The 14,725-nt window shown below is 47.0% G+C and overlaps 1 long non-coding RNA gene across 1 annotated transcript in view; it reads right to left on the bottom strand.

Annotated features, from left to right (window-relative positions):
• Nucleotides 1–1,926: 1,926 nt before the first annotated feature.
• LOC139053376 (uncharacterized) overlaps nt 1,927–14,725 on the bottom strand; it is a 205,136-nt gene continuing 192,337 nt past the window's right edge. The window contains exon 3 of the long non-coding RNA XR_011510446.1: nt 1,927–2,060. This is a non-coding gene — a long non-coding RNA (uncharacterized lncRNA). The remainder of the gene's footprint in view (nt 2,061–14,725) is intronic.

The raw sequence follows: 14,725 nt of genomic DNA, 5'->3' as shown, positions 1-14,725 counted from the left end.
AAAATCATACCTAATTAGGCTACACAGCGAGGATTATCATCTGAAATGACACCTGAATAACGATCATTAGCAGATTACCGCGTTCCGGTGGCTCATAGTAGCCGTCGAAACAAAATGCGTCTGACCGCTCTTGATTTTTTATAAGTGGAGGCTGAAGTGTTGACGTTGGCGATAGGTATTTCGCATATAAATCAAGGGACGCTGCCGATTATGAAGCTGCCCAGCTCTGGCAACCGTGCAGAAACAGGAGTGGTTCTAGCGGTCTAGGAGAGATGCTCGGATTCATCGCGTGGTAGAAAAGAACTCCAACCCCATTGGTGTGTCTTCTCCTCTTACGTGCGTGGCGTTTTTCTGGGTGCGCAATATTACCTGAATAATTGATTACCATCTTCCACGGAATGCTGCTATCATTAGGTTCCATCGTTGACGACGTGCCAGGCTGGATGCGGTTTGGGGACATGAGAAGAAACCATAGCCAATGCTGCTGACCGAACGTGGACGATAATGCGATGTGAGATCTTCATGGCGAGCATTACCGGATCAGCATCCAATGTTTATGCTGGGCTACAAAGACAGGCAACTCAATTTTCCTACACATTCATTCATACCACACGCGACGGTATCAAACTTATAGATAAGGAAGGATTCGCGGGCTTCTCTATCATAATTTGAACGAAATCCAGATTCAAGCAGCATGACTCTCAGTTTATCAAATGAGTGGTCAGGAAGATGCAGGTGTCTTGAGATGGGCAGGTTGAGCAGCGTGTTAGCGTGGGATTTATGATTGTTAAAGCGGAGTTTCATCAAGAAATATTTCCTAATTAGGATTGCATTGGGCTTAGTATAACACTAAGGGAAGAACTAATAGACGAACATAAACGAAGACTTGGACCCACGTGGCGCAATATGCCAACTTGTTTAATGCTGTTAGAGAGCATGCTTATCTAGAAGGTGAAGGCGTAGGTGAAATACAATATCGGGAAACTATACGACATGTGATGATGTGGTGTTGTGGAAAAGCAGCGTTCACTTGCACTCGTCGGCCCGGTTATACTCTACCTAAGCATCGATGACCGTGCTGGACCGAGTGCTTCTCATTTTCTTTTGTTATCTCAAGCGTTTTCCATATATTTCGCTCTGTTTGCACTGTCCTGCGATGTTGCTAGGCGATGCCAAGAGCTGGTGCGTGTATTTGCGTTGCCGCAACCTGTCTTAGCATCAAGTTTGCCCAATACACAATTCCCACTATTCTAGTGGGATGTAGTAAGCCACACAACTAGCCCATTCTAGATATCTTTTCATGTACTTAGTTTAAAAAGAATGTTGTACTTGTTTTTTTTTCTTATTTTGCTCCTGCGTTCCCCCTCTTGCACATGTACCTTAGTTTTTACCGAGCAGAGAATTGTACTTGAACGTAATGGCATTGGGCTGTCTTTTTATTTAGTGTGACAGCATACCCATGTAAGGAAACACCACGCGCTTTTTTTTTATTTTTCATGGTGCTTTATTTTTTTTTCCTCTTCCGGTTCACCCCGATTTCCAGCAACATTTTTTCACAGACCTTCGCCACCATACTCTTGAAGTAGGCACGGTTTTTTGAGCGACTGACTTACAAAACGATGCGTTCAAGAAATAAATCAATTATACACGAGCAGGTAGTTTACGCCACGTAGATCCACGTCTTGCGTCTTTGTGGTCGTCCATTAATTCTTCGGTCAGTTTATAATTAAGCGCAAGCAACCGTCAAGCAACTAGTCCCGTTCATTGTTTTACTAAATATTCGGTACTTCTTTCATTTCTTTGATCCACACGTTAACATTAACCTACTCATTAGTATTACCTACTCATTATTGCAATCGCACTCGAACGTTATTTCTCGCAGGCTTTGCTTTTTAGAATATAGCGAAATGAAATTTGATTCACTTACCTGTTATTAACTCTAGGTGCATACATGCTTATTTTTGTTTTCCACCTCCTTCTCATAAAGCGTAGGCAAGTATATTCTTCCAGTAGCGTAAGATATTTCATGAAGTCCCGAAAAAATGGTTCATATCCGCCTGCTGTGGAGAAAATGGAAAAAATAAATGTATACCACTCATTCTTCATACTTGCTTTACTTTTTTAAATTCATATTGTCATGTGCCTTCACTAGGACGGGTGATGTTTAATGGGGATAGCTAGCTCTGAACTCTACTCCACTCTGCTCTGTACTCTACAGACGTCGCTTCATGATCTGCATCTGACTAAACGTAAACAAAAGCGCAGTCCTTGTTTTTCCACTTCCCGGGCCGGTACAGTTATCATTAGTATATGAACAGAGAACCATTCCTCAGGTAGAGTCGCTTAAATACTTGGGTATCATATATGACGGAAAACTTAGCTGGCCTTCTCACATAGAGAATATTGGAACGTAGGGGACACGAGCTGTAGGTTTACTATGTAGATTCATTCCCCGACGTTCTGGTATGCGAAGTGACAGACTAATTATGATTTATCGTATGTATGTACGACCAATTCTAGAATTTGGCTGTGTTTTATTCTCTGGAAGTGCAAAATACAAATTAAGACCGCATAACCTGTTACAGCGAGAAGCTCTTCGACTATGTTTAGCTCTCTTTAAATTTGTTGCTAATAATGTGTTATACCAGGAAACGCGCCTACCTACACTTCACACGCGATTCCGCATGCTTACGGTTCAAACCTACTTAAGAGCTTATGAATCTTCCCTACGACGTGGACAGTACGCATTTACTAGTGAACCAAATCCATTTTTTTAGAACACGTGGTCATGGTTGCATACCCCACAAGTTGTATTTGTGCAAGCACAATTAACGCCTTTAAAAGTTAGCCTTAGAGAAGTAATTCCGCTTCTTAGGTCTACAGGATTGCTCGAAATTGAATTTGCAGACATTTTTCTTCACAATGCAAAATTTCTGCCCACAACATATTTGAATGGCCGTTTACAAGAATATTTGGCCCGCTTCAAAATAAATGTAATATCGAGTGATTCTTCTTCGTGTGAAGAGAAGGTAGGCTTGGGTATCTACTCACCATCCCTCGACTGGTCTTTTTCTCTTCGCCTACCAGATTACACATCAATTTTTCATGCCGAACTTCTGGCAATAGTTCTTGCCTTGAGGAAATTACCCGTTGATACTACAAGAGTTATTATCGTCACAGATTCTCTATCTGCATGCAGCGCACTTACTGCCTCTACAAAATCGACAACATTGAACACGTTTTATTCAATAGCTCCGCCTCATTTAAGTTTAGTTCATATGGTATGGGTCCCAGGCCACCTAGACATTCATAATAATGAAATAGCCGATTCGTTGGCCCAAGCTTCTTGAACAGGTCCTGTGCTATCTGTGCTGCCGGCAACGGCGCACGTCACTGCAGCCAGATATCGACAATTTTCTTTGAGCGAAGACAAAAAAGCCCTGTCATTAGCAAAGTGTACAGATTTTTGCACTTAAATTATTCTTGGAACCGGAAATAGTGTCCTAACCAGGAATTTGAAGTTTCATTTACTAGGCTGCGTTGCCGTATTCCAACACCTAATTTTTACTTGCGCAGGTGTGGTCTGGCGCTATCCCCTCTATGCTACATCTGCAATGAACCGGAATCTATAGATAATTTTTTATTATCCTGTCGGCAATTTTTTGTACATCGAAAACTATATCTAGAAATCGCACTTCAATATTTAGGATTGCCTCTAAACAGCACTGCTATTCTATCCCTTGGAGCACCAGTATTGGGCTACAGCCACAGGAACGTTTGCTTAGCCATTTTTAATTTTCTATGTGGCACAAAAAGAATGCCTTGTTAATAGTTCTTAGTTTCCACAATTGATGCACTTCTACTTCAGACTAGGAAATTCACAAAGTAAAAGCACAAATGCACAGTTTAAACCCTTCTAGTAGTATCAATAAGAAACTTAGCTTATTCAAATTTAGGTAAGTGAGTTTTTTATTCTTCTTTTTTTAAGTATTCCTATCAATGCAAGGTTTACCATAGTATTGGTCACTACTTTCACTCATGCAGCCACAGTTTATTTTTCATCTTGGATTATATATTTATTTTACTTTTTGCTTTAGTTATTTATTAGCTAAATTCTTTTATTTATTCAATCATATTACCACCTGATTCGTGGCCTATCCCACATAGTGTGTTTGTGCCATTAATTGAGGCATCATCATCATTATCATCATCGTCATCATCAAAACAAAGGGGGCGGGACCAGGCTATCAAGCGGGCGGGGGTAGCAGGCATACTTCTTCGTTCTTATCTCTTCTTTTGCACTGTCCCCACTACTGCAGGTGGCATTTCCCCCCTTACTCGCAAAGACAATTGGCTCGACGGTTAAGAAGCTGTGGAAGGGAAATAAAAACATGGTCAATGCAGATGCTGGCGGAAAGTGCACACTGACAGCCAAAGGAAAGACACAACTACAGCAGAGGTTACCAGTGACGCGCAGAGTCTAAAGATACAGGGAGGTAACCGCATAAGCCGCACATATGACCGCAAATATAAATCTGAATAAATCAAGAAAAACAAATCATGAATGCGCAGCATATGCCTTCACGCCCACAAAGCGAACGATGTCGAGGCTAGGCTGTTATCTACGCCGTGTTTGAGCCATAGTGTCCTGAACCACTTCGTAGTTCACGTCACTAATTGTGGCGCAGCGCTTTGTACGGCCCAAAATACTAGATGAGCAACTTTCCACTATAAGGCCATGGCGGCAAACTTGAGTCTATCCTACATGTGGTCGCCAGGGTTGTGGCATACTTGTCTGTGTCGGATGTTGTAACCCCATGCATCTGTGTGCGCTGCTGCTGACCGATATGCAGCATCCTCAGCTCGGCCTCCTCAACGTGCTGAACAAATACTTCGTCGTCAGTATTTAAACGCTCGTCGTCTAGACACGGCGGCTTTGCGTCAGCAGCGTCTCACTTTCGCGGCCGTAAAGAAAAGGAAACGGTGTAAAGCGCGTCGTTTCTCGTAATGTAATATTATATGAGAACGTCACGTAAGGCAAGATATTGACACGTGTACTTAGCTTTATCGGGTGATGTTTCGCCGTCTAACAAATGCTATCGCACAGCGCGGGACGCGCCTGCATGTATCCGAAGTTTCTGGAAAGTTATCGATGCTTCTATTCGCTTTCTGTTGTCGCCGAACCTTATGGTATCTGATTTCATAACCTGACGTAAATGGTGCAGAACTTTGTGGCAGGCACGCGGGTCCCAACGGTTAATCTGGAACATTCGACGACCGATCTATAAAAGCCGGCGCGTTTGACCAGCAGATCAGATTTTCGACGATCGCCGACCGTGTTCGCCGCTATCGTTGTGCTGTAATTGTAGCCTGTTTTTGTGGGCACAGGTTCGCCCAATAAAAGTTAGTTTTGTCTTTCACAGTACTGCGTATTGCTACTGTGTTCTTCAACGTCGCCACGACGTGACATTTGGTGGAGGTGCTTTACGTTCATGTACCGGACGCCCACGACAAGCCGTAATTGAAGCCCGAACCGCAAAGACAATACAAACGTAGTCCCGGACCATCGAGCAAACCGCCGTCTTCAACAGCTGCCCCCGGAACATGGACTTCTACCTGAGAAGACCAAGAAGATTGGGGTTGCCTTTGCGGTTACACTGATTTGCAAATAATAACGATAACCACTTTGAGTACGAGGACAAGCATTATTTGAAAATCAGTGGAACCGCCATGGGAACGAAGGTGGCGCCAAATTATGCAAATATCTTTATGGCATCTTTAGAAATACCCTTCCTCGCAAACTCGGCCGTAAAACCAATATTTTATAACCGATTCCTGGATGACATTTTCTTTGTGTGGGCCGACAATGAACAAAGTCTCTTAGACTTCATTTCCAATTTCAATTCTCTGCACCCGTCAATCTGCTTTACGTGCAACTTCTCCCAAAATAGTATTCACTTCCTCGACGTCACTCTGTCACTGAGTGGCGGTCACATTTCCACGTCCATATACAAAAAGCCGACAGATTGTCAGCAATACCTGCATTTTTATAGTAGCCACCCCCATCACTGCAAGACAAGCATTCCCTACTCCCAGGCCCACAGATACAGAAGAGTCTGTTCCGAATCTGCGCAATTTGAGCGACATGCGGAGGAACTGAAATCTGCTCTCATACGCAAAAAATATCCCCCAAAAATAGTAGGCGATGCCATTGAACGCGCCCGCAGCTTAGACCGAGCACAGATAATGGGAGAAAAGGTTAGCAATACCAATACACAATCACATCCAAACTTGGTCCTCACATACACCACCGGTGCTCCGCGGATCAATGCCATTCTCGCCCGCCATTTTAATATCATGAAACAGAGCATCCGACTCGCTACTATATTCAAGCAGCCGCCTCGGGTTGTGTATAGAAGAAACAAAAATTTCAGGGATTTGTTGGTCAGGGCGAGGACACAGAAGTCAAACACGCCCAAGGGCTGTCGACCGTGTGGGAAACCTCATTGCAAGATATGCCGTCACATGAGAACAGCAGACACGGCTGAAGCATCGAACTCGCCCTTCATATATAAAATTACCGAAAATCTTGACTGTGATTCCAGTAACGTCGCGTACAAAATTCGATGCGAAATGTGTAAGCAGGAATATATCGGCCAAACAGAGACCCCTTTCCGCCTGCGGTTTAACAATCACCGCGCGCATGTGAAAAGTCTCCCCAATTTACCCTTCTCCAGGCACGTTCGGCTGCCAGATCACTCCTTTGAACGCGTGAGCGTTGTGCTCTTGCAATCTGGTTTCCAACACACCCGTGCACGCAAGCAGAGAGAATCTTTTTTCATCCATAAATTTGGAACGTACACTGAAGGAATTAATGAGAGTCCGGGGCGGATGACGTGCCTCCGGGATATGCCGTGAAAGTGAATGGGAAACGCGAATACATGCTCTGTACTCTGAAATTGGGACGCTGGCTATTCACTGCTTGCTCACCCCTCCGCATGCGCCTTAAGGGGGCGAGCGCAAAGCCAATAAATTCAGTTTCCTGGACCCTGCCACTGAAGTGGTCATTCTGAGTGACCTATTGCCCTTCTTGAAATACGCACGTGCTGACTTGATGTGAGTTGTCTGTTAAACGTTCAAAAACTGGACCACAAGGAGGCTATTTAACTCGACTCCGTAAATCTAAGCCCATGGGCGCACTTGCTTTGCGAATCCCATGCATATATTATTTTGTGGATCTATATTTTTTTCTTTTTTTCGCACCGTAGCTGGACCACAAAGTTGCTGGAACGAGCCGTGCCTTGTATATGTGCACTGTGACACTGTGTTTCTTTCTACAAGTTGCCGCTCTTCTGTCTTCTTTCTGGGCCCCTTTTCAATTGTGCCCCCCACAACCCGATTCAACTTGCCCTCTCTCCCGCTACAACGGCAGCCCACGCACTGGTGCTGCGGAGCGACCGCTTTCTCCCTCCTTGCCTCGGGTGCACGGGAACCTAGCTGCCGCTACTTCCCGCCCCCCTCCCTCTCCGTCTTACGTCTCCCTCCTCCTGTGTGCTTTTTTCTTTTTCTTTCCGTTTTCTTTTTTTTCCTTTTTTTTCCTCACTGACCTCCTTGCTCTACATACATGTGACTCCGCCTTCCTCTTGCACTGCATAGCTGCCAAAGGCCGCTGTAAATCTGCCAAGGCGCCGAAAATCAATCACTGTCACAACTGTTCCGCTCGGTTTGATGTATGTAAGAACGACCGGGCACCCGGTCTGGTGTCTTCACTACCAGGGCCGAACTGCCATTTTTTTGTAAACCCCGATGAAGATCGGTCCACCGATCGAAACTGTCGAAATTAAATGCTTGTTCTGGTTACCATGTAGCACCACTATATATATATATATATATATATATATATATATATATATATATATATATATATATATATATATATATATATATTGTAAAGAGCCCACAAACACTGACACCAAGCACAATATAGCGGAAAATACTCATGCTTAATACTTAATAAATGCTATCAAGAAACAATACAATGATGGAAATTAAGGTGAATGAAAAACAATTTGCCGCAGGTGGCGAACGGTCCCACAACCAAAACCTTCGCAGGATGCGCGCGAAGCTATACAACTTGAGCTCCCACGGCGCCGTTTCCCAATCCGCTTTGTTGGGTATTAGTTTTCTTGTACGACACTGGGGGTGTAACGAGTGCCACGACTCACAAACATTGGCAGCGGATATGGAACGTCCTTTCGGCTGCAGCTGTCACGAGAACCCGATCTTTTCGGCTGAAGACAACCGGTCAATAAACCTACACATGTCAACTGAAGGCGTCGTGGTTGCCGCATTCGAGACCCTCGTTATGTATTAAACGATAACAAAGGAGGTTAACCAAGGATCCGATTTTTATTAGTCATATCACAAAAAGCCAACAGACGGACACCAATGACAACATAGGGAAAAGTACTTGTGTCTAATAAATGAAATAAAGAAACCATAAAATAATAGAAATGAAAGTGGATGGAGAAACAACTTGCCGCAGGTGGGGAACAATCCTACAACCTTTCCATTAAGCGTGCAATGCTCTACAAGTTCAGCTACCACGGTGCCTTCCCCAATCCACTTTCTCGGGTATTTATGTGTTATACTAGAACATTGGCAGTGTTAGACAGTGCCACCAAATACAAAATTTGGCGGTGGATGTGCAACATTTTTCAGCCGCAGGTGTCACGAGAATGTGATCTTCTTGGGTGAAGGCAACCCGTCAATAAACCCACACATGATACCTGACGGCATCATTGTGGCCGGATTCGGGACGTTCGTTGTGTATTAAACGAAAACAAAGAGAGTTAACCGAGGACCGAATTTTTATTAGTTATTTCATAAGAAGTCTGCAAACGCAGACACCAAGGACAACATATAGAAAATTACTTGTGCTTAATAAATGAAATAACGAAACGATAAAGTATTGTAAATGAAAGTGAACGAAAAAACAACTTGCCGCTCATGGGGAACGATCTCAGACATTCACATTACGCGTGCGATGCTCTGTCAGTTGAGCTACCGCGGCGTCATTTCCGAATCCGTTTTCTTGGGTACTTATTTTTTCTGGTAGAACACTGGGAGTGTTAGCCAGCGCCGCCAAACACGAAAATTGTCTGTGGATGTGCAAGATCCTTTCGGCCGCAGGCGTCACGAGAACGTTGTATTCTTCAGTGAAGGCACATCGGTCAATAAACCCACACATTCTAGCTGATGGCATAATGGTTGCCCGATTCCGGACCTTCGTCATGTATTAAACGAGAAGGGAGTTAACCGAGGACCCCATTTTTAATAATCATATCATCACAGGCCAAAAAACATTGACACCAATGACAACATAACGGAAAATAATTTTACTTACTAAATAAATAAAGAAATTGTAAATAATGGAAATGAAAGTTGATGAAAAAACCACTTACCACGGCTGGGAAACGATCCAACAAATTACGCATTAATCGTGCGATGCTCTGCCAATAGAGCTACCGCGGCGCCATTTCCCCTTCCATTTTCTTCGGTATTTATATTGTCACAGTCGGTAATGTGGGAAGAAGACGACGCTGATGGTGGTCTTAGAGACGACGAAGAAGTGTTTAACAGTATCGATGCTCTACGCTTGTTGGCTCAGCCATTAAAAGCCACTTGTAAATAGACGAACGCATCTTCCTTCCGTAACATCATTGGTGGACGTGCGGGGTAATCACTTGAGCAAGACGGAGCTACGCAGCGGACGTAACCTGGCCGCGATGTCATCCGAAGGAGAGAGTTCAACCGCGGCCCCGGCGTCGCCACCGACGGTCATCCTGGCCAGCCTCGCGACCCAGGCATGTTTTCCGGGATTGACAACGTTGACGTTGACGACTGTTTCCAGAATTATGAACGGGTCAGCGCACACAACAGGTGGGATCACACGCTTATGCTGGCTAATATAATATTCTACCTCAAGATAGCAGCACGGGTCTGGTTCTAAACACATGAAGAAGAGATTACGAGTTGGGACCAGTGTAAACAGAAGCTTAGAGATTTGTTCGGCAAACCCGTCGGCCTCCAACGTGCTGCGAAGAAGGACCTTGGGACCCGTGTACAGACGTCCACTGAATCTTACGTGGCGTATATACAGGACGTCCTCGCTCTTTGCCGCAAAGTAGATAACAATATGGCAGAGGCAGACAAGGTCAGCCACGTCTTAAAGGGCATCGCGGACGACGCGTTTAACCTGCTTGTTTATAAGAACATCACAACGGTCAATGAGATAATTCACGAATGTCGCCGCTTTGAAGACGCGAAGAGTCGCCGCATAGTTCGACAGTTTACTCATCTACCTAATACCGCAGCTTCGTCGACGTGCGAAGACATTTGTCCACCACGTGAGTCCACCTCCAGCGAGAACGTCGTACGTATCGTTCGGCGAGAAATCGAAGCAGCGGCTCCTTCCACGCCAGTCACGCAGTGCTTTGACGATTCCCGGCCGCTTGTGTCCCTCATTCAGTCGGTCATTCGCCAAGAACTTGCCAATGTAGGTCTTCCTTCCATCTGCTCCGCCAGCCGTCCTGACTTTGCTTCGTCTGCTGCCTCTGCCCCTGTTCACCGGAGCCAATACGGTCCATATCCGAGCTATCGCAACCCGGCCAAATGGCGCACCCATGACGATAGACCCATCTGCTTTTACTGTGGACGTGTGGGCCACATCTCTCGCCACTGTCGAAGTTCCTGGCCAGCCCACTCACGACCAAGCTTTCCCGCCTACCGCCGCTCCCCACTGAATGCTCGCCCGCCATCACTCTCCACCGAGGTTGAAGACGCACGTGACAACGCTCGAGCCACCGCGACCAGCCGATCGCCATCACCACATAGCCACCGCTCCCGTTCGCCCCAGCCGCGTCGTTCTCCATCCCCAGCTTACCGTCGCCGCTCTCCGACGGGAAACTAACTGGGGCAGCTACTGGAGGTGACGGTGCTCTAGAACACCGGCCTGAAATTCCTTTGCTGACCCTGCCTACTAATCGGAACCTTCTGGACGTGGACGTGGATGGTTTGCCCGTTACAGCACTCATCGAAACTGGAGCCCAAATTTCCATCATGAGTGCGGAGCTTCGAACGCGCTTGAAAAAAGTACTTACCCCAGCTCCGACTCGACTGCTACAGGTCGCCGATGGTGGAACTCCGGCTGTGCTTGGAATGTGTACTGCTCGTGTCAGTGTCGCCGGTCGCCACACATCCATTTTGTTTAGTGTGCTTGAACATTGCCCTCATAATGTGATCCTCGGACTCGACTTTTTGTCTGCCCATTCTGCTCTGATTGACTGTTCCGCCGGTGTTGTACAACTTGACATACCCCTACCTGTTCCCATTGACCTTCCGGCTCAAGTTTCAGCTCAACTTTGTTCCGCGGATTTTATATGCCTGCCATCTCTTGCAGAAACCTTCATCCCTGTTTTAGCCAGCCCACCTGTACCTGACGGAGACTATGTCCTTACTCCCTCGACGTCAGTCCTGCTTTCTTGCAATGTCTCCTTCCCACAAACCATTGTTTCTGTTGCGGACAATCAGACATGTCTTCCAATCCTAAATTTCGGACAGTGCCCACAAGTAGTTCCTCGAGGCATGTCTCTTGCCATGTTGTCACCAACGCACGAGTGCCACATTTCTGCTCTATCTGTTGCGCCGTCTTCGACTAATGCTCATTATGCGCCTTCTGCATCAGCATCGACCGACGACTTTACAAAGATGATTGCACCGCACCTCTCAACCGAAGAAGCCGCACAGCTCCGTGGCCTCCACGAGCCCTACTCCGACATTTTCGATCTGAACGATCGTCCTTTGCGTCAAACTACGGTCGTGACACATCGGATACATACCGGCGATGCAGCGCCTGTTCACAGACGCCCATACCGGGTGTCGCCCTCTGAGCGACAAGTTATCCAGAGCGAGGTTGACAAGATGCTTGCCAAAGGGATTATGAAAACTCTTCCAGCCCGTGGGCGTCCCCTGTTGTTCTCGTCAAAAAGAAGGATAACAGCTGGCGATTCTGCGTTGACTATCGTCATCTCAGCACGATCACCAAGAAAGTTGTATATCCACTTCCCCGCATTGACGATGCTCTGGATTGTCTCCATGGTGCCACTTATTTTTCATCTATAGACCTTCGCTCTAGATATTGGCAAATTGCCGTGGACGAAATGGACCGTCAAAAGACCGCATTCGTCACACCAGACGGCCTATATCAGTTCCGGGTAATGCCTTTTGGCTTGTGCAATGCCCCGGCGACCTTTGAACGGATGATGGACATGCTCTTGCGTGGTTTGAAATGGTCCATCTGTTTGTGCTACTTGGATGACGTCATCGTATTCTCTTCAACTTTTGCGTCTCATCTTGAAAGACTTTCATCTGTTCTTTCTGTTTTTCGCACCGCTGGCTTGCAGCTCAACTCGTCCAAGTGCCACTTCGGTCACCGCCAAATAACTATGCTCGGACACCTCGTCGATTCATCAGGCATTCGCCTCGACCCCGCTAAAGTTCACGCTGTGCAGAATTTCCCTGTACCAACTTGTGCCAAAGATGTTCGTAGCTTTTTTGGCCTATGCTCATACTTCCGCAGGTTTGTGGAAACTTTTGCCCATGTTGCCCGTCCCCTGACGGACCTCCTGAAGAAAGACGTTCCTTTCTCTTGGGGATCTGAACAAGCGTCTGCTTTCTTTCTTGCGTCCATTTTTTTTCTTGCGTCCATTCTTTCTTGCGCCCATTTTGACGCCTCCGCTCCGACTGAAATCCGCACTGACGCTAGTGGTTGCGGCATCGGCGCAGTTTTAGCTCAACGCCAATGTGGGCACGACCGCGTCATCGCCTACGCCAGCCGCCTCCTCTCTCCCGCAGAGCGCAATTACTCGATTACCGAGCGCGAGTGTCTCGCCCTCATTAGGGCGGTGGGCAAGTTCAGACCCTATATATATGGTCGGCCATTTACAGTTACAACCGACCACCACGCCCTTTGTTGGCTTTCCTCCCTTAAGGATCCCACCGGACGCCTCGGTCGCTGGGCCCTACGGCTGCAGGAATACACATACACTGTGGTCTACATGTCGGGTTTTCTACATCAGGACGCCGACTGCCTGTCTCGAAATCCCGTCGATGTACCGGACTGCTTAGTGGATGCCGCACCGATCTGCGTTCTTTCGCTCTCTGCCTTGCAAGACATTGGCGCTGAACAACGACGCGATGAGTCGTTACACCCAAGTATCGAACGCCTGCTCTCTGATCCGTCTGACCGATCCCTTCACATGTTCGTGCTACAAAATGGCATCCTGTATCGCCGCAACATGCATCCCGACGGGCCCGAGCTCCTGACCGTCATTCCGTCTCATCTGCGCCAGACTGTACTGCAGCAGCTGCACGACGTTCCCACCGCTGCAAACCTTGGCGTTACGCGGACCTATGACCGAATGCGGCGATGGTACTTCTGGCCCCGTCTCAACCGCTCCGTTCGCCGCTATGTTGCCGCGTGTGAGTCGTGTCAACGCCGGAAAAAACCAGCTGTGCCTCCTGCCGGACTGCTGCAGCCTTTGGATATACCGGCCGACCCCTTTTTTCGTGTTGGCGTTGATCTTCTCGGACCATTCCCTATGTCGAATGACGGAAATAGGTGGATTGCCGTCGCTACGGACTATACAACTCGCTATGCCATTACTAGAGCCCTACCGACCAGCTGCGCTACAGACGTCGCTGATTTCTTGCTACACGACGTTATCTTGCACCGCTGTGCACCTCGTCAACTTCTCACCGATCGCGGCAGATACTTTCTTTCCAAAGTCACAGACGAGGTACTTCGATCATGTGCTACTAAACATAAACTTACTACCACTTACCATCCTCAAACTAACGGTCTTACCGAACGCCTGAACCGCACATTAACTGACATGCTCGCAATGTATGTTTCCTCCGATCATCGCGACTGGGACATTGCTCTACCATTTTTCACGTTCGCCTACAATTCCTCGCGCCACGACACAGCTGGCTATTCCCCCTTCTATCTCCTCTTCGGCCGTGAGCCAACTTTGCCTTTCGAGACACTCCTCTCGACCACGCTCGATTCGCCGACAGAGTACACTCGGGATGTCATAACCACAGCGACCCAAGCACGCCAGATTGCCCGCATTCGTTTTTCTGCTTCACAGATACGCCGGAAGTGCTGTTACGACCAGCGCCATCATGACGTGCATTATGAACCAGGCGCCCTTGTGCTAGTCTGGTATCCAACTCGGCATGTTGGTCTTTCGGAGAAATTCCTCTCGCGATACTATGGCCGCATCCTTCGCCAGGTGACGCCTGTCACGTATGAAGTGTCTCCGCTGGATGCCACGGTACTTTCACCTCTCTCTGACATCATCCACGTCAGCCGTCTCAAACTTTACCTTTCTCGGACAGATGAGCCGCACCAATCAGGTGCTTTTTCCGACGGGGGTGATGTCACAGTCGGTAATGTGGGAAGAAGACGACGCTGATGGTGGTTTTAGAAACGATGAAGAAGTGTTTAACAGTATCGATGCTCTACGCTTGTTGGCTCAGCCATTAAAAGCCACTTGTAAATAGACGAACGCTTCTTTCTTCCCGTAAAAATATTTTCTTGTAGAACCCAGGGAATGTGAGCCAGTGCCACGACTCACAAACCTTGGTGGGGGATGTGGAA

The sequence above is a fragment of the Dermacentor albipictus genome, unplaced genomic scaffold (genome assembly GCF_038994185.2).
Source record: "Dermacentor albipictus isolate Rhodes 1998 colony unplaced genomic scaffold, USDA_Dalb.pri_finalv2 scaffold_105, whole genome shotgun sequence".
In the NCBI taxonomy this organism is placed as follows: Eukaryota; Metazoa; Arthropoda; class Arachnida; order Ixodida; family Ixodidae; genus Dermacentor; species Dermacentor albipictus.
This window is presented reverse-complemented; position numbering and strand designations above follow the sequence as displayed.